This window comes from Venturia canescens, chromosome 9 (genome assembly GCF_019457755.1).
Source record: "Venturia canescens isolate UGA chromosome 9, ASM1945775v1, whole genome shotgun sequence".
Classification (NCBI taxonomy): domain Eukaryota; kingdom Metazoa; phylum Arthropoda; class Insecta; order Hymenoptera; family Ichneumonidae; genus Venturia; species Venturia canescens.
The window spans coordinates 6711692-6731028 of NC_057429.1; the positions used below are offsets into that span (position 1 = coordinate 6711692).

Genomic DNA, 19337 nt, shown 5'->3' on the forward strand with positions numbered 1-19337 from the left:
CAAGGGTCCCTCCCGTTTAACACCTCGGCCACACAGCGATCTCGTAAGATTGGTCGTAACGAAATTTGTTTGAATTGATTTGACGTCGCGATCGAAAATATTGTTTTGTTACATGCGACGAGATAAACCGGGAAGGAGGGAGCGAACAGGAGGGTGGCTACATCGGGAAGCGGGAAGAACGAGAACAATTTCACTGGTTCAATTCTTTCGAGAGTCAAAAGGAGGAGTGAGAAAGAAGGAGTTGACATCCTCACGACAGCGCACCTTGAGCAGGGCTCGTACTTCCATCGATTCGCTATAATGACAAGAAAACCACGGGAACAAAGCGAGGATTTAGGAGAGCTACGAAAACTTCGTTTTCCATCGTTGGCTTCGTCTCTCCGTCGCCACGCGAAGTTCATACCGGGAGAAAAACATCGAAAATCACATACTCTTGTCGTAAAAGAATGTTACCATCCCTTCTTCGATTTATAACGCATCGTGTGGGATTCCGTGTAATAGGATCCCACAAATTATCATCGAATTTAAAATGCAAATTATCACCGAAAATATTCAGTCGCAAGCTAGGGGTTCGAACGAGAAACTTCCCGCCGAATGGCTATAACTCGGGACCCTGTCTTATGCTTGCATGACATCGCGGCGAACCTGTCGATCATTTTTGGAAGTATCGAGAGCGGCAAGGGGGAATGGAAGGGAGAAGCAGTTACGCTGCCCTGTCCACGCTCGTTAGATTTTCGCTGGGTGTTCAACGGAACGGACGTAGTAAAATCAAGGAAACCGTAAGTTCTCTTCTTTCGCTTCCCGTATCTGATCAGTGGGTCAGTCGTTTTCTTGGCTATTTACTTCCGCGGTTCGTTCAGTTTATTTGAAATGAATTAGAATATTCGATCCCGAAACAATATATTCGGTCGCGGCTACGGTTGCCTCAAAGTGTGAAATTTATTCTCCCGTGGGAGATTTCGAGTTTTATCACGTGCGTTCTCGGCTCTCGTTGTACAGGCCGTAGAAAATTTCCCGGATAAAATTTCGCATCGTGGTCGTTAGCGGAAATCTCATCTTTCGTGTTTTGGTTTTTAATTGTTGAAGTTTTCGGTAATACGTGAGCGAAAAATCGTGGAACAGAGTGGAATAGAGTGAGAGTGAGAGAGAGCGTGCGGTCAAGAGTAAACGGCTCGCGAATCGACATCTTAGTCCGGCCTGGACACCGACTAGCGGGTTCCCGGTATTTTATAAAATTAATGATATGATTTTAAACATTTCGTTCACGAGTAGTCCCGGGACGAAATAAATAAGAAAAACGGGCTCGTTTTAGAGTGTAAAGGACGTAGGTCTTGACCGGTAATGTGTGTGTTGTGCGCGTGTTAGTTCCACGGTTTCTCCCTCCCGTAATAGTATTCGGTTTGATTTTTCCCGTACAAAAATATTGTTATTTTCGTAGGTTCGATTAGTTTGCGCTCGAAAGTTTCATTCTGCGTCGTTGCAATAAATTACTATTAATCAAATAAATATTGTTACACCTATTATCTGAAATTTCGTGACGTTGTTCAAATTCTTTCTTCTCGGGATAATCCCGCCCTCTTCCCGCTGAACGAAGCCGGTCAACTATCCTTTTCTCTCTCCTCGTCGAGTCGCTTTGCGACTGGCGCCCACGGGATCTTGATCATCGAAATAAATCGACGAAAGAGAGAGACAGGGACCTTTGTGGCCTTGGATAAAAGTTTTTGCATAAGAAAAATTGGTCACAAATTTGGCGCCCAACGTGGGGCCACGTTGATTGATTATTATAATAGATTGACGCGTTATCGGGAGTATAGAGGCTAGGCCGGTTCTAAGCCAGGGATCTCAGGGGGGTGCGGGAACGGGGGAGCGCGGGGTCTGCAGCGGGCGAGGGGTCTGTAGAGGGGGGACCGTCAGGAGAGAGATGGAAGATGAATGTGAGAGAGATGGGAAAAATGATCCGCAGTGGTGGTGGCAGGGTCTGTAGTGGGGGAGTTTGTAGAGGGATCGCGGGGGTGAAGAAGAGAGATGAATGAATGGGTGTAAAAGAGAAGGAAAATGGGAGTTGGGGAAATATTGTTTTTAAATATCGCATACGCTTGACAAAATTTATCAAAAACTAGAATTTTATTACAATAAATTTCCATGGAGTGAACGTATACATTAGAAAATTGATTTAATATATAGATTGAAAATGCAATTTACTCTATTTGAACATTATAATACAATTTACAGATAAACATTTTTTTTTTTGACAAGTATATATAAACTAGTTGTTAAAATGGAAGTGGGTGTGTGTAAATTTTTAAAAAGACTTGGAAGGAAAAAATAAAAATCATTTCACAAGTTAATCTCAAGATGGATAGATGCGCGAGTATGTATGCAATCCATCCGTTGAAAGAACATTGGATGCTGACTAAGAACGAACTCGAATCGATTCCTAAGGTTCTGCTCATAAAATATTATAGTAAATTCATTCCGTCATTATGGGAGCGATTACCTGAACATTTGCAAAGTGATAGTGAGGTTCAGTCTTATCAATATTGTCACGATCATTTTAATCCACCATGGGAACGGACTCATATTGATAATCTAGGACCACTACGTCGAGAGTGCGAAAAATGTTTGATCATGGAGCAACTAGTGAATATTTATGCAATTTATCATTTAAGAAATCCTCGTGAAATTACGACAGAAGAACTTCTAATTATATCACCATCAACGTTCAAGAAATATTTCAGTGACTTTACGGATGTTCTGTGGGATCGTTTGCCAGAACATTATAAATCTGATAGTGAAATTGCATCGTTACGTTATTGCATTAAACATTGGAATGTATCATCAATGGATGACCATATTGACGGTCCAGCACCTCTCCGTCGAAATTGTAAGAAATGCTCTGAACGTGTTTGAACAAGTATGCAGGTGTTTACAACCTTGGTGAAGTCAAAAACGGATGAGCCGAGGGATAGTCGGGGGAGACTGCATCGATGCGAGCGTTGATCAAGTTTGAACCTGTTTTTTCAACGTGGAAAAAAATGTGTAGTAGCGGATGATTCAGTTTTGGGGTAGGGATAGATGGAAAAACTACAAATAGCAGAGTCCAGAAGAAAAAATCGTCATTCCACATCTTCGTAAAGTTGAGTCAAGACTTGCTCTTTGAAGAAAAATCTCAAAAAACTACATCCATAATGGAGTTCGCCGCAATCAACAAAATCATCACCAAGTCAGAGTATCTTCCTTCCAAGAAGCTGAAAGAGCTGCAAGTCAACGAGGAATATCTCGTCTCGGACGTGAGGACAGCAAATACCAAATGGGGAAAACGATACGTTGCCGAAATCGCGAATCAATTCACCATATTCCTGCCGCCTCGAGTTGTCAAGGCATTCGACCAGAATCCAACGGTATTCGAGAAACTTCTGGAAACAGCTCATTGTGGACAACTCTACATGAAATACCTCGGTGGTGATTGGAACGCAATTGAGTTTTCTCAAAGAGATTGTTAATATTTCTCAACAAAAATTTGAATCGTCAATGAAATGTATATTATGTTGAAGGAGTAGGAGGAGGAATATTGTATAAATAAAATAACACGTATATGGAAAAAAAAATGTTTTTTTTTTTGTTTATTCAAAGATCCCTCTATTACATAATGCATGATATACGTATAACCAGCTTTGCAAAGATTTTACATTCTTCGTTGCACAATTGAATTTCAATTCGTTGGTGTGGCGGTGGTGATCGCATTTCGATGGACTTTTCGGCAGTTTTTTCAACGATGGGCAGTCCAAAGTCTCCAAATCGACAATCTCCGTTGGCAGATCCAAAAAGTTCGTTAGCCATAAAGACTTTTCGCAGCCTTTTACGAAGATGGTATGAGCGCCGCTTAAGATAGTTTGAATTATTCCTCTTGCCGCATCGTATGGTATTACCCCAAAATCCCACGATAATCCATGAAAATTACGTTCCAGCCATTTGTTTGTCGTTTTATACTTTGTCGGCAGAGAATCCCATGCATACGGTGGTGCGAAGAAAAGTGTGAGAGGTTCAGCATTCTTTACGTCCGCACGAATGATTGAAATTTCTTTGAGTATAAACTCATTTATGGGTCCTTTGAAGCCTTGTAGATCGATGACAAAATCCATGATGACTGTTGGCCGAAAAAGTTGATGGTGCGGTTTTATACCAATTTTCTCACCCCACCACTCACAGGATTGTATTCAACGATGCGATCGTGTAGAATGAGGCAGTATGCGCATGTTTGTGCTGGAATATTTGTGCTTGTTTCAAATTCGAGGCGCACATCAACAGGTCCAGACTTGAGAGAATCGTTCTGTTTCGAGCAGTCAATCACAATGAGAGGTGCAAATTTGAGAAAATCCGCTTTTGTAAGCCATGGTTCGGCCTCCTTATTGTAGTACATCGGTTGAAAGTTTGTATACATATCGTATAGTACTGCATACTGATTTTGTTCCATATTCAAATTCATATTACCATAAGGATAACATTGTGAATTCAAGTATAATTTTACATCAGTAACGTTGCAATGATCAAAATTACTCGCATTTTGCCTCCTATTATTCTTTCGTCCTGTTTGGAATGCCAGGATCACATATCGAGGTTTTTCCAGCTGCGTTGATGTCTTGACTGACCACACGTGTTTCGATGTCGCTGGTAACATTGGATATTCATACAATTCCCACGTACGAAAACTCATTGGAATTGGAGTATCTTTGGCGATGAATTTCAACAGTTGAATTTTCCGTTTATCCGCCACGGTGACGTATGGAACGAGCCATTCAATTTTTCGTAGTGTAATTTTATAATCTTCAGCGGCTGCTTGAACTATTGCATTATCATCGGAACGTGATCTAGTCAAAATCAATTCGTGCTTTGCATTCACCACCATTTTTCGATAATCTTCAGCAAATCCCAGCAGCATGCTCAGTGGTATGCATACGTCAAAGTTGCCTGCTGCGTCCACAATCGGTTTCGTCTCATCGACATCGACCCAACCGGTGTTCTCAAGCATTGTACTTCTCGCCGACGAATGAGATGTATATCCTTTCATAAGAGATGTGATTCCAACATTTTTATTACGATCGATTTCAACGGCGTTCAGTTCATATCGCACTTCCTCGAATAAATGACAAATGGCATTGTTAACGAAATTCGTTGCAACTAACGCTGCACCATCCGGCATTGTCAGTTTGCCGCAAATGTGAATTGAACTTTTACTCGGTAGAATTGATAAATCTTGATGCTGGATTGAAATACGTATTTCATCACTATTGTTGTATGTTGACGACGCGTATGGTTGATGTGCATGAACCTCATAATGTATGATGGATTCATCAAACATGATGGGTGTCTGGATGTTTACGATTTCTTCCTCCATTGCAGGCAGCAGATGCACAACGAGCAAAGCAGATAATTTCTCACACGCGAACTCCACGAATTTTGAGACCCAAACTCTTCAATAGTAGAAGGTTTTGAGGTGTTAGCTCTTTGAGCGTTGATCGACGACTGGTTTCGCGATCCCATGTTGGCTTATTAATATTGCCAATACGATGATTGTAAATTATGCCCATTGAGATTTTATATGAAGTCTTATGGTGATTACTTCACCGCGAAAATTGATCAAATCTCCGTCTTGATCGACAATACGAAGTTGTATATTGTCAATGCGACGAGTTGTGATTGGTAGATAAATGACGCTCGACGGTACTTCAATGATTTTATAGCCGGCCGGTACAGATGGGAAAAATTCGTGAATTGTATGAACTTTTCGCCCGTTGATGTATGCACCAGTTGTTATGTTACACTCGACTCGAATGGCGTTCACTTTGAGAATGGACACGGGTAGATCAGACACATGTCTTTTATTGAGCTCCAATCGACGCGACGTAAAACCCAGCAAAGGTCCAATCGAATTTTTGGATGTAAAATCAATCGATTGATTGCACTCAATTTCACTGCGTAGCGTATAATTATTCGGCTTAAGCTGAATTTGTATGTTTTTAGATGCCAACTCAGTTTTCAAATATTTTTCAATATCTTCAATTTCATAGCTACCCGTGGGAATGGTCACTACATGATTTCCAACATGAAATTCATTGCAACCAATGTCGATATTTGGAATCGAATTGAATGTGAGCAGCTCGACGAGTCCAAGAGTATAATTTTTGTCGGGCGATAGTTCGATGGGTGGAAAAAATTGTGCCTCGAGTATGGAGGATGATCCAGTAATGGTGATCGTCAAACTATCATCCATGATGCTCGCAGATTTAGAACTAAACACGCAGCTCCATAGTCCTCATTTATATAGTGCATAATTGCCTCGCCGATTTAGTTGCCCACACAAAAATTTCAAACATAAATGCCCACATATTATTGTATCATATTCCTGATACTTTTTATAATTGTATTTCACGCTACCAATATTGAAGTATCTCATGAGTTCGGGTGGAGGTGGGAGATTGCCAAAGCTGTCAAAGTATATGACTCGTTGACCAGTCTTTTTATATGCAACCCAGTGTGTCCCAGGGCCCACATTTTCATCCAAATTCACGATTGCTGATTCTTGCTTGAGTGGTCCATTTTCAGGTAAAGTGTCACGCATGAAAATGCCGCGAAAGTTACGAATTTTCATGGCTCTCGCATACTTTAACAGATCGATGTCGGTGAGCGGTTGATGTGGTAGCGTGATTATACGTTTTTTGACCCGAGGTAAAGACCCAAACCCTGTTTGTATGGTTTCAGATGTAAACCTTTACCCAAAGCGATGGCCTCGAGTGTTCTATTGTGACGTTTACTTTCCTCCAATTCCTTTTTAGCCGCTTGAGCAGCATTTACAGCTTTGACTATTGCAGCACTTCCACCAGACAGTGCACCAACTGCGCTAAGGCCGGCAAAGATGGGTACGAGGAAGGGCAATAAACCGCCGATTTTGCGAGGTACAGGTAGAACCCGAGGCGTGCGTACTTTAACACCTTTAACACTGGCACGCGCACCTTTCAATGCTGACATGACGATTTCACGGGGGTCACCACTACGAATCATGGCTTTCTTTGCAGCACTGATGATCTTTTTCAGACAAACACTTTTTTTGGTCTTTTTCATCACTCGTTTCATACCTAGACCAAATTTCTTTTTCGCCTTCATAATGTTTGTCACGGCCCAAGCACTTGCTCTTTCACCAAGACTTGCGTCTTTCGAGGTTACACGTTGCCAGGCTTGTTCAGCCAAAATTTTATCCGCCAGATGTCGTGCTTCCAAGTTTTCACGATTTTTCGAATATGCGATATCGTGTTCTTTACAAGCAGCGTCCAGCGGGTTTATACCAGGATCACCACGAGCAAGACGTTTGATCAATTTCGTACCAGGTCCACAATATTGATAGCCCGGTAGATGTAGTTCCACGGGGAGATTGTTAATTATACTGTTTACCAAACCTTTACCAGGTTTATCATGTACAATCATCACTCTGCAGTGGTCACAACTCGACTGACTATTCCAACATTATAAAGTTGCATTTATATGATTTTTTTCAATCAGTCGCATGCGAGATGAAGTCGAAGAAACAAGTTTCGAGCGGTCAACTCCCCATAATAAATTTCGATGAATTTATTGTTGGAGCAGGTAGTGTGAAAAAGCGTCATGGAAACTTACTACCTAACAGCATTCGAGCCGTATTTTGTGGCCCCTCGAATTGTGGAAAAACGAATGCCTTACTCACGCTCCTAATACATCCAAATGGTTTGAGATTTGAGAATATATATCTATACTCGAAATCGTTGAAGCAGCCAAAATACCGATTGCTCGAGAAAATGCTTAAACCTGTGGAAGGAGTGGAATTTTTTCAATTTAACGAGCATGAACAAGTTGTGGCACCTAGTGAAGCTCGTCCAAACTCCATATTCATCTTTGACGATATAGCGTGTGAGAAACAGGACAATGTGAGAGCATTTTTTTCCATGGGAAGACACGAGATTGTGGATAGTTTTTATCTCTGTCAGACGTATACTCGTATTCCGAAACATCTCGTGAGAGACAATGCAAATTTTATAGTGCTATTCAAGCAAGATGATATGAACCTCAAACATGTATATAATGATCATGTCAATACGGATATGACTTATGCAAGTTTCAAAAAAATGTGTGTCAAGTGTTGGAAATCGGACAAGTATGGATTCATCACGATTGACAAGGACAGTGAATTGAATGCTGGAAGATATAGAAGGGGATTTGATTCTTTCCTCACTGTCGATGATGATGATGATGATAAATAATTGTTCCCCTGGATTTTACGAGACAGTCTAAAGTCTGACTTACTCGTGTCAACATGAAGAGCAAAGAACTTTTAAAGGAGACGGCTGTATTGAGTGAACTTGCCAAGGCGAGTGATGCAATCAGACGAAAACATCGAATGTTGAAAAGTGGACGTGATAGTGCTCAGCAGAAAATGCAAGATGTGTTTAAACCGATTGTTGAACCGTTAGAAGAACTAGTTTCATATACGAAAAAACCTAAAATTAAGAATGAACGTGTAAATGTTAAAAGGGAGGAGGAGGAGGAGGCTCCAAATTTTGGAGAAAATAGCATGCAGCAAGATATTTCTTTCAAAGATGATATTTGGCATGATGCAATTACTGATGAGAATGTTGGTATACCCTTAACTAAAAATAGTGATAATGATATTCATGAAGATAATAATGATGATGATGATGATGATGATGATGATGATGATAATTTAGAATCATCTGGAGATGTTGATAATTTGATACGTGAATATCTGGGCTTACTGCGTAGTAATAACAAAACAAGATTGGATGGCGTGTATGGAGTACGAAATCTCGCTCAAAACAGATTAATGATTGGTGATTCACCAATTCATTTCGAACTCGAGCATATAGTGGTTGGAGATGAAAAGTATCCCAAAAGTATTGGCTTGGTGGAACTGTTGTTTAAAAAAGAGCCTGAACTCAAATATGTAACACCAAATGACTTGGAGAAATATCAGAAAATTGTCATCACAACGAATGCTCATAAAAAATTTTATAAACGCACGGGTGCAGTACGTCAGGATAAAAGTAGTAAATTTAAAAATTATATATCCCAAATGCTCGGTAGCAACGATAAGAAGGGTGGTGCTCTGCCTCAGTATAAGGTAGCACGAAAGCATACCGCTGTCGACTATGTTCATTGGGATGATCCGAATGAACTAGTGGATCGTCTTCGCTTATTGCTCGCATCGCAAGCTGCTGGAAATTCATCACATTCTAATGAAATTATATCGATTATCGAGGAGTTGCGTGAAGCTGAAATCATTTATTAACGCGTGACAGCTTGCTTTCATCGACATTCCCAACATGAGCGTCGATGTGTTTGGACGAAAGTTGAGTAGACGTGGTGCAGGGCCTCCGGGTAAACCAGGTGCTGGATTCAAAATTACATCAGACGGTCATTACGACTTGGACCGAAAACGACTGAGCAACGTTGGCGAGCCAGTAAATGCTCGAGATGTTGTAACACTCGAAGCATTCAGTAAACACATTCATTCTATAACTCATAGTGTGACTCATACAACGAATCAAAAGTGTGAATCGAATGTGGCGGCTGCAGAAAAGCGTGTGAGAACCGAGCTCGCCTATCTCCGTGAAAAAATTGATAATATAAAGAGAGAAATCTCAGAACTTCATGATGATATGAAGCTTTTACGAGATCATCTAATGATAAGTCAGTGAAAAGTCCTCCAGACTCTTATCTTCAGCAATTGATGAGGACCGTGGGGGGGAGAAGAAAAAAAAATGAGTGAAAAGAAGCTTGCGGTGGTTGAAGAACTGCATAAGCCAGCTCGGCGGAATTATCCACGTCGACATGTGGATATACGTGGCCTGGATGAGACTTGGCAAGCTGATCTTGTAGATATGTCTGCATATGAACAACACAACTCCAAGTATAAATTTCTCCTCACCGTCATCGATATATTCTCCAAATTCGCCTGGGCTGCACCGTTGAAGAGTAAAAGTGGAAAAGATGTGAGTGCTGCAATGGAGACGATTCTCAGCAAAGGACGCATACCGAAAAATCTTCACGTCGATCGAGGAAAAGAATTTTATAATACGAACTTTAAGGCTCTGATGAAAAAGTATAATATACACTTGTATTCTACATTTAGCAACTTGAAAGCATCAATTTGTGAGCGCTTCAATCGTACACTTAAGAATAAAATGTGGATTCAATTTAGTTCTCGCGGAAACTGGAAATGGATCGATATTCTTGATATGTTAATTACAAAATATAATAATACTATACATCATACGATTAGAATGAAACCGAAAGATGTTGACGCAACGAATGAGAAACAACTATTGCGTAATGTTTTCAATCAAACTGCCGTGGGAAAGAAGCGAGCTAAATTAAAAATTGGAGATAAAGTGCGTATAAGTAAATTTAAGAATGTATTTGAGAAAGGTTATACTCCAAACTGGACAACGGAAATTTTCACAATATATCAAGTGAGAAAAACCAATCCAGTCACATATAATATAAAAGATTATCAAGAGGAGCCTATTGCAGGCAGTTTCTACGAACAAGAGCTACTTCCTGTTAAATATCCTGATATATATCTTGTAGAAAAAGTATTGAAAAAACGTGGTAGTCAGTTGCTTGTTAAATGGTTAGGTTTTGATGACGCTCACAATAGTTGGATAAATAAGGATGATGTGTAAAAATGAAAAAAATAAAAAAAAAATGTGAAAAAAAGGACTTGCTGATTTTTTTTTCTTTCTATAGCATACCCCTCCAATTCTCGAGACTCGTATGCTCAAGCCTTATATTGTAGAGGTCTGAGTTTAGAAAAGCAGGTAGAATGAAAAAAAAAGGGGCTTGTAGACCTGGTTCTTTTTATTCGACACAAAAATGTACAATATTGAACAAAAATATTCTCTCTCTCTCACGCTTACATACATATTTACATTTCAACTATATCAAATTTTTGACAGATATTAAATCTGCATCTCTTCTTCGGAAATGTTTGAGTACATGGGGATCTTGTAGTGACCCCACGGCAATGTCTCCACCGTCCCCGGTATAATATAACGCTTGTCATCATGTGGGCTCAGGGCAATTTTTGTTTCTGAGATGGTATATACCTGATGTAATGTTGAACGAATTGCTGATTGGCAACGTGTCACTTCAGTCTCTTCGTTTAAACATTTTACAAAATCGTCAAAGTTTATTGTTTTCGCAACAACATTGCTCTTCACACCCTTGACCTTCTTTACATCTTTTTTACCCTCGACACGCGTGGCATACATTTTTGACCTGAGCCCCACAAACTCCGTCATAATGGATCCATTATTCTCGTCCTTCATGAGACCCGGAACCTTTTTATTGACAAGCGGAATATGGTAAGCATTGTCAATGGGATAGTCACTCGTATCAAATTTGGAGATATTTTCGCGCATATCTCGATAAACGTCATCACACTCAATTTCATATATCAAACTATCTGTATCTGTATACATTACTGAACATTTATCCCCATACTTTGGAGTCATAAACTCATGATGAAACGTATACAGCCATGTTTTCGATATATCGAGAATTGACATGCCTACGTATATTGGTTTGTCAAATTTCACCTCAAGCTTACGCAATTCAACGGCTATCAAGTCTTCAGCAAAGATACTGCGACTGTGGAAATTCGGTTTTGCAATCATCGCTTCCGCTCCATATCTACCATCCCACTCTGTTAACAATGAAACATTTTTACGTTCGCGCACATCTTCCATCGTTTTACCGAAAACTGCATTATTCATTAGTTTATACATATTTTTGTCAAAATCATTCGTTGCACGCGTTCGCAATTGTGTGTTCAGATCAATGTAGCCTGCCAGCCATGGAGCTTCAGCAAATTGCAATATCCTATGTATTTTTTTGAGTATGAGCCCATGACTTAGACAGTGTTGTAGAGTTCGGTAATGGATAACATAGCGCTCTTTATCGAAAACGGTTGCAAGTAACTTTTCTTGTTTCTTACCCGGTGGTTTTCCATGTTCAGGACAAAAAGGCAAGTCTTTGTGTTTGTCATGCAAGTGCGCTGGTTCGAGTTCGTTCTTAGTCAGCATCCAATGTTCTTTCAACGGATGGATTGCATACATACTCGCGCATCTATCCATCTTGAGATTAACTTGTGAAATGATTTTTATTTTTTCCTTCCAAGTCTTTTTAAAAATTTACACACACCCACTTCCATTTTAACAACTAGTTTATATATACTTGTCAAAAAAAAAAATGTTTATCTGTAAATTGTATTATAATGTTCAAATAGAGTAAATTGCATTTTCAATCTATATATTAAATCAATTTTCTAATGTATACGTTCACTCCATGGAAATTTATTGTAATAAAATTCTAGTTTTTGATAAATTTTGTCAAGCGTATGCGATATTTAAAAACAATATTTCCCCAACTCCCATTTTCCTTCTCTTTTACACCCATTCATTCATCTCTCTTCTTCACCCCCGCGATCCCTCTACAAACTCCCCCACTACAGACCCTGCCACCACCACTGCGGATCATTTTTCCCATCTCTCTCACATTCATCTTCCATCTCTCTCCTGACGGTCCCCCCTCTACAGACCCCTCGCCCGCTGCAGACCCCGCGCTCCCCCGTTCCCGCACCCCCCTGAGATCCCTGGCTTAGAACCGGCCTAGCCTCTATACTATCGGGAGAGGAATTTCGAGTGCGAACACGGAACGAATTATACGTGGATGAGATTTTTGTGGGTGAAAATTTTACGTGAACATTATTCTCGGAGATTTGTTTCGTGAGATTGAAACGGGAATTTGTCGATTTTGAGAATCTTCGCTGAGCAAGAATTTGCCTGAAAATAGTTTTTTTTTTGTGTACGCCGTGCTTAAACTCGAGCGGTCCGGTTGTGTAGAGCCGAGTGCGCACGGCGGTTACCTTGTGTTTACATTTTTTTTGTGTAACTCCCGAGTTGTTTACGTTTAGCAGTGATCGAAATTTCGTAGCCTTGTCGATTTCAAGAGCCTAATAATTTTCACACAGTAAAGTAAAATATTTTCGACCGAACTATAACTTAAAGGAATATTATTTGGACAGCATTCTTATCATATTGTGATGAATTACTTATACCGGGTGTCCGGAAAGTGAATTCGAATTTCGAAATTAATATATTCTCCGTATTGGTAGCCTTCGTTTCAATCCTCAACTGGATATTGTCCATTATCCTTATTTTCTTTCATTGTTATTTGTATTATATTTTTTTTTTTTTATGTTTCATGTTTTATGTTTTATGTTCCGTGCCGTCATTTTGACCATTTTTATTTTATTGATAGCGATTTTATTTGGACGGAATTACGGGAAAATTTTTGGAATATATTTTGTGTCTGTTTTGTATTTGATGATAATCTTAAATATTTTTCATTCGCCAGCTATTTAAACAATCGCAACGATCGAAATAACAGTTTCCCGCAACATTAAGAGGAGAAGGAAATTGAGGGAAATATTTTCTCGCAAAATCTGAAATTGGGAAGTGGAAAGTAGAACCTCCCGAATATCCATATTTTTTTTCCGATACTGTAAACAGTTGGTGAGTTGTTCAAAGTATTTATGACCATTTTCTTTTCTCGTGATCTAAATATTTCGTTACTGCTAACTTTGTTTTTTTTTCTCTCTTCATCGTTGACATAAAGAAATCTTTTATGACATCGATTAAATTATACTCGGACTATTCGTTACATTTGCTCAATGACGGGAGAACGTTTTTGATTTATTGGTAACCTTGAACTGAATATATATTCGATTGGCTATCTCAGGAATATTGCTGCTCAATTTCGGTTTAGTAACAGTTATTTTGTTCACGTAACGGTAAAATTTTGGGAGGAAAAATCGTTTGGTGATTTTCGCGTATTTCAACAATTATTAATTTTCGTGATTGGCCAATATTGGATTCTATTTTTTTTTTTTTTTTTTTTTTTTATTATTAGTACTTTTTTATATTACCCCCGAGATCTCAGTTAAGAAATACCCCTTTTGTTATTACTCGCGAGTACTCATTATCGTGTTTAGTTAAGAATTAGGTATAGTTCTTGAATTTTGAAATTTTTTTTTTTTTTTTTTTTTAAATTACACGTGTAATCTGGTTCTTAGTGGCGCGGGAATATTTTTCTGCAGCCTTTTGATCCTATTTGTATTTTAATTGTAATATTGTTTTTTTTTCCCTTTTTCTTTTTTTTTATATAATCACATTATATTCCGTTTGTCATCAACCACGGGTGAGAAGCTTAGAATAAAAAAATATTTTGTTTATTGGTGATAATTCTAACTTAAACCGTATTTCGATACCATACAAATTTATTTGAGTTGCAGTGCGGAAATTTTCGGTCGGGAAGGTTTCATCAGTTTTATTTGATTAAATTTTTGTGATAAATATGGCGGAAAGGGAAGGAGTATATTCGGTACGCCCTTTGGAGAATTTATCAGATGAGAATATTCGCGCGGAATTGGCGCGACGAAACGCTGAAATCTCGGGAACTCGGGAAGAAATACTAAGTCGGTTACGATATCTCCTTCGACGCCCTTTTAGCCCAGAACATGACGACACCAATTTTACTCAATGGCGGATTCGTAACGGCTTGGATCTTGCCCAGGACTCAGAGAAGAGTCAAACTACCGCATATTTATTAAGACGAAGTTTGGAAGACCCGCTAATTACGAGTAATTATCGATCTAGTTTTGTGTTTCCTGTGTCTTCATCGGGAGTCGAAGTTAGCAGGATGGAAACCGTAGTTTCGAATTCCGTTCACGTTCCGTTAGAATCTGATCCAAATATCGTTCCCAATGTTAGCGTTGGTTCAAAAGCACCGAATACGGTATTAGCTCCCGTGTCGACGAACAACATTTTTACCGGATCTTACGTGAACACCATGCCACATCAGCCATTGCACACGACTCAAGCTACAGGAGTTACTATGTCAAGTGGTATATTCCCGAGTGGTACACTCTCTCGATTTCCACCCAGGGAGACTACGTTAATGGCGGAATATCCACGTCCGTCTCATGATCAAAATCCAGTACATCGTTCTACTCCGGTCGATACAAGAGATTTTTCCCGGGAATTTTCGAACCCTTCGCGCTCTGCTTACGAAACATTGAGAAAGTGGGATTTACGATTTTCGGGTTCTTCGGGAGAAGATATTGAGACCTTTTTAGTTCAGATTGAGGAACGTCGAGCGATGGTATCGGTCTCGGATCACGATTTATTAAATTGTATCCCGACGTTTTTGGGGGGATTTGCCATTCATTGGTTCCGGAACAAGAGGCATACGTGGAATAGTTGGCGTGAGTGTGTTTCTGCTCTTCGAGTTCGTTTTGGAGATCCTAATTTTCAGTTTACGCTCAGAGATCAAATAACGCGTCGTTGTCAGGGGGAATTTGAACCGGTAGCTGATTATTTAACCTGTATGAGAACAATGTTTGATCGGGTCGAGCCTCCAATGGGTGAACATGAACGGGTGAGCTACGCACACCATAATTTGATAACGCGGCTGAGATTGCTGATCCTTCGGAAAAATCTTCAGACAGTAGATGAATTAGAGAGTATCGCGGTAGAGTTAGAGCGGAGTTATGATGCGGGTGACATGAACCCTATACCCCCGGAGAAGTTCCTATTCCCGGATCTGGCCTATCGGCCCCCTAGCAATACCACCAATAAGAAAGCCGTAAATTTTGCTATAATGGGCGAACGAAGGGAGAGTGTTGTCCCGGATCTTCCCGCTTTTAGCACTTCAACACCTGTCCGATCAACAACAACCCCGAAGATGAGTATGGCAAAATCAACATCTTCACGATCGGGAGGGAATACTTCCCGTTCGAATGAGAAATCAAAAGAAAATATTTCGGCTCAGTTATGTTGGAATTGTCAACAGCCCGGTCACCGAGCTCGTGGTTGTACGGGGCCTCCAAAAGTCCATTGTTATAAATGCGGAAAACCGGGAGTTACAACTAAAGTAGAGCATAACTGTCCGGGAAACCCTGTTCGGGATCGTCAATAGGGGCCATCGCGATTCCGATATCTTCATGCCTAGCCCCTCTCTTCTTTTGTCCCACAGAACGTCGACCACTAACAGATTTTTGTAGCCCTACTCTAGGTAGTAATTCGCGTCCGATATTAGTTGTGTTGTTGGAAATACGAGGTCATGTCCTTCCAGCCATGGTCGATAGTGGTGCCACTCACACTTTTATTGGTCCAGAAGGCGTTTTGTTAACGGCTCAGTTAGGTTTTGTTCGTAAGAAAGTGCCGAAACGAATGAGTACGATAGCCAATGGTGAACAGATCGGTTGTGATGAAGAATTGAGTTTCTCAGTAGGGATTAAGGGCCGGAATTGTAAGATAGTTGCACGAGTTTTCCCCGAACTCCCTATTCCAGTATTATTGGGACTGGATTCTTTAGATAACATCGGTATGGTTGTGGACCATCGTCGTCGAGTTTGGAATTTCACCGGTTATCCCGAAATTGAATATTCATTTGAAACGGAGGGTGAAGCGGACAACGTAGAGCTTTGTGCGGCTCTCTTGGATCTTTCGCCTGATCAATCTACCCAGTTAGATGCATTTTTAACACAACAACTCCCATTAATGAGTATGGTTCCGGGAAAAACATCTTTAGTCGAACATAAAATAGATGTGGGGAACAATGCTCCGATTAAACAACGGTATTACCCCGTGACACCCATTGTACGAGACGCGATCTATAAGGAAGTAGACCGTATGCTCGAGGCAGATGTCATTGAGGCTTCAGAAAGTGATTGGAGCACCCCAATAGTCATGGTTAAAAAGCCAAATAATACCTACAGGTTTTGTCTTGATTTTCGTCGAGTTAATAATGTCACTAAAAAAGATGCGTATCCACTCCCACATATTGATGATATTCTCGATAAGTTAAGATTGGCCCGGTACATCTCTACACTCGACCTTAGTCAGGCTTTCCATCAAATTCCACTCGAGTTATCGTCTCGGGAAATTACTGCTTTTACCGTTCCGGGGAGAGGGTTGTTTCAATTTAAAAGAATGCCTTATGGTTTAACTAACGCTCCGGCTACATTTCAAAGGTTGTTGGATAAGTTAATAGGTCCGGAAATGGAGCCTCACGCCTTCGCGTACCTGGATGATATAATCATACTCACGGAGACATTTGAAGAACACCTACCGTGGTTGCGGAAAGTTTTGGAACGAATCCGAGAGGCTGGCCTTCTAATTAACCCAGAGAAATGCGAGTTCTGTTGTTCAGAAGTAAGATATTTAGGGTTTGTCATAAATCGGGAAGGATTACAAGTTAGTCCAGCTAAAACCGAGCCAATACGCGTCTATCCCGCACCTATAAATGTGTCTCAACTTAGGAGATTCCTGGGAATGGCTTCGTGGTATAGGCGATTTATCCCTTCATTTGCTACTATAGCGGAACCACTCACTCGTCTTTTAAAGAAGAAATATTCTTGGAGGTGGGGGAAGGAACAACAAGAGGCTATGGATCGTCTAAAGGAAGCTCTTGTTAATCCGCCAACACTTGCCCGTCCCGATTTTAGTAAAACATTCACTTTACAGACGGATGCGAGTTCATTTGGCATAGGTGCAGTATTGACTCAATCGGAGGACGAGATAGAACATCCCATTGCATATGCCAGTCGCACTTTGAACGATGCAGAGCGCAATTATTCGGTTACAGAACAGGAATGTTTGGCTATTTTGTGGTCGATTAAGAAGTTCCGAGGGTATCTGGAAGGATATCCTTTTGTGGTAATTACGGATCATGGTAGTTTACGTTGGTTACAATCGCTGAAAGATCCTCAGGGTAGGCTTGCCCGCTGGGCTCTGCAAATGATGCAATATAAATTCGAAATAAAACACCGTAAAGGGGCGCTTCATCATGTCCCAGATGCTTTGTCAAGGATGTTCGAGACGGAAAAACCGAATGTTCCAGTAGAAAATTCTGAAGACGATTTTCCCGCAATAGTCCTACCTTTAATTGGAGATGAAAGTCTTGCCGAAAATGGCCCACAATTGCCGTTTAGGGACGACGAATGGTACTCGAAGTGGTGGTTAGAGGTGTCGGCTCATCCTGAACGCAATCCGGATTGGAGGATCGTTGGAGAACAACTATATGTCCGTCGTCGGGTTAAACGAGAAATTGATGAAACCGAAGAGGAATTAGAGTGGAAATTAGTGATTCCTCAGGCTAATCGGGAAGAAGTTCTTCGAGAATGTCATGATCTACCACAAGCTGGACACTTGGGGATTGATAAAACATTCAACCGTGTAGTTTCGCTATATTATTGGCCGAGACTTTTCCGGGATGTAGCTAGATATGTCAAAACGTGTGATGTTTGTCAACGGGCTAAAGTAGTTCAGGCCCCACCGAATGGTTTGTTGGGTAGACGAGTGATCGAACGTCCTTGGTTGGTCATAGCAGCGGATATGATGGGTCCGTTTCCTCGAAGTCGGTCTGGTTTTGCTTATGTGTTGGTAGTTCAGGATTTATTCTCCAAGTGGATTGAATGTTGGGCCCTGAGACAGGCTACTGGGAAAGCGATACGAGAAAAACTCCACGTATTTGTTTCGTCCAATTACGGTACTCCCGAAGTAATTCTCACGGATAATGGGACGGAATTCGTAAACCATAATTTGAAAACATGGGCTCAAGATAATGGGATATTTCATACCACTACCCCTCCGTACCATCCACAAGCGAACCCGGTGGAAAGGGTTAATCGAGTCCTCAAGACTATGATTGTCTCTTTTCTGAATGAAGATCATCGTGCCTGGGATGAACACTTAGCTGATTTCAAATTCGCGTATAATACCGCCCAGCATTCGGCAATAGGCTGTAGTCCCGCTTATTTAAACCTTGGATACGAACCTAGACCGCATAACTTTTATAGACGTACTAGGGGGCAGGTAGAGGAAATTCTCCCTCTTCCTATCGAAGATTGGTCGGAACACATGCGTAAGTTGGAAGAGTTCCGGGAACGCGTAAGATATAAATTAGAAGAAGCTTATCAGAAACAAGCTAGACTATACAATAAACACCGACATGTTATTTATTTTAAAGTGGGAGATGAAGTATTGAAACGGCAAAGAATCCTTTCGTCTTCTACACAGCATGTCGCAGCTAAACTTGCTTTAAGATATCAAGGGCCTTATCGCGTAAATAAGATTTTGTCACCTGTGGTTGTTGAGTTGGTTGATACCGACGGAAATATTGTACCGAAAGTTGCGGTAGAGGATTTAAAACGTTATTACCGCTCG

The 19337-nt window shown here is 40.5% G+C and overlaps 1 protein-coding gene across 3 annotated transcripts in view; it reads right to left on the bottom strand.

The window, feature by feature from the left end:
* inaD (inactivation no afterpotential D) overlaps positions 1-19337 on the bottom strand; it is a 2962486-nt gene that overhangs the window by 2273778 nt on the left and 669371 nt on the right. The window lies entirely within an intron of this gene.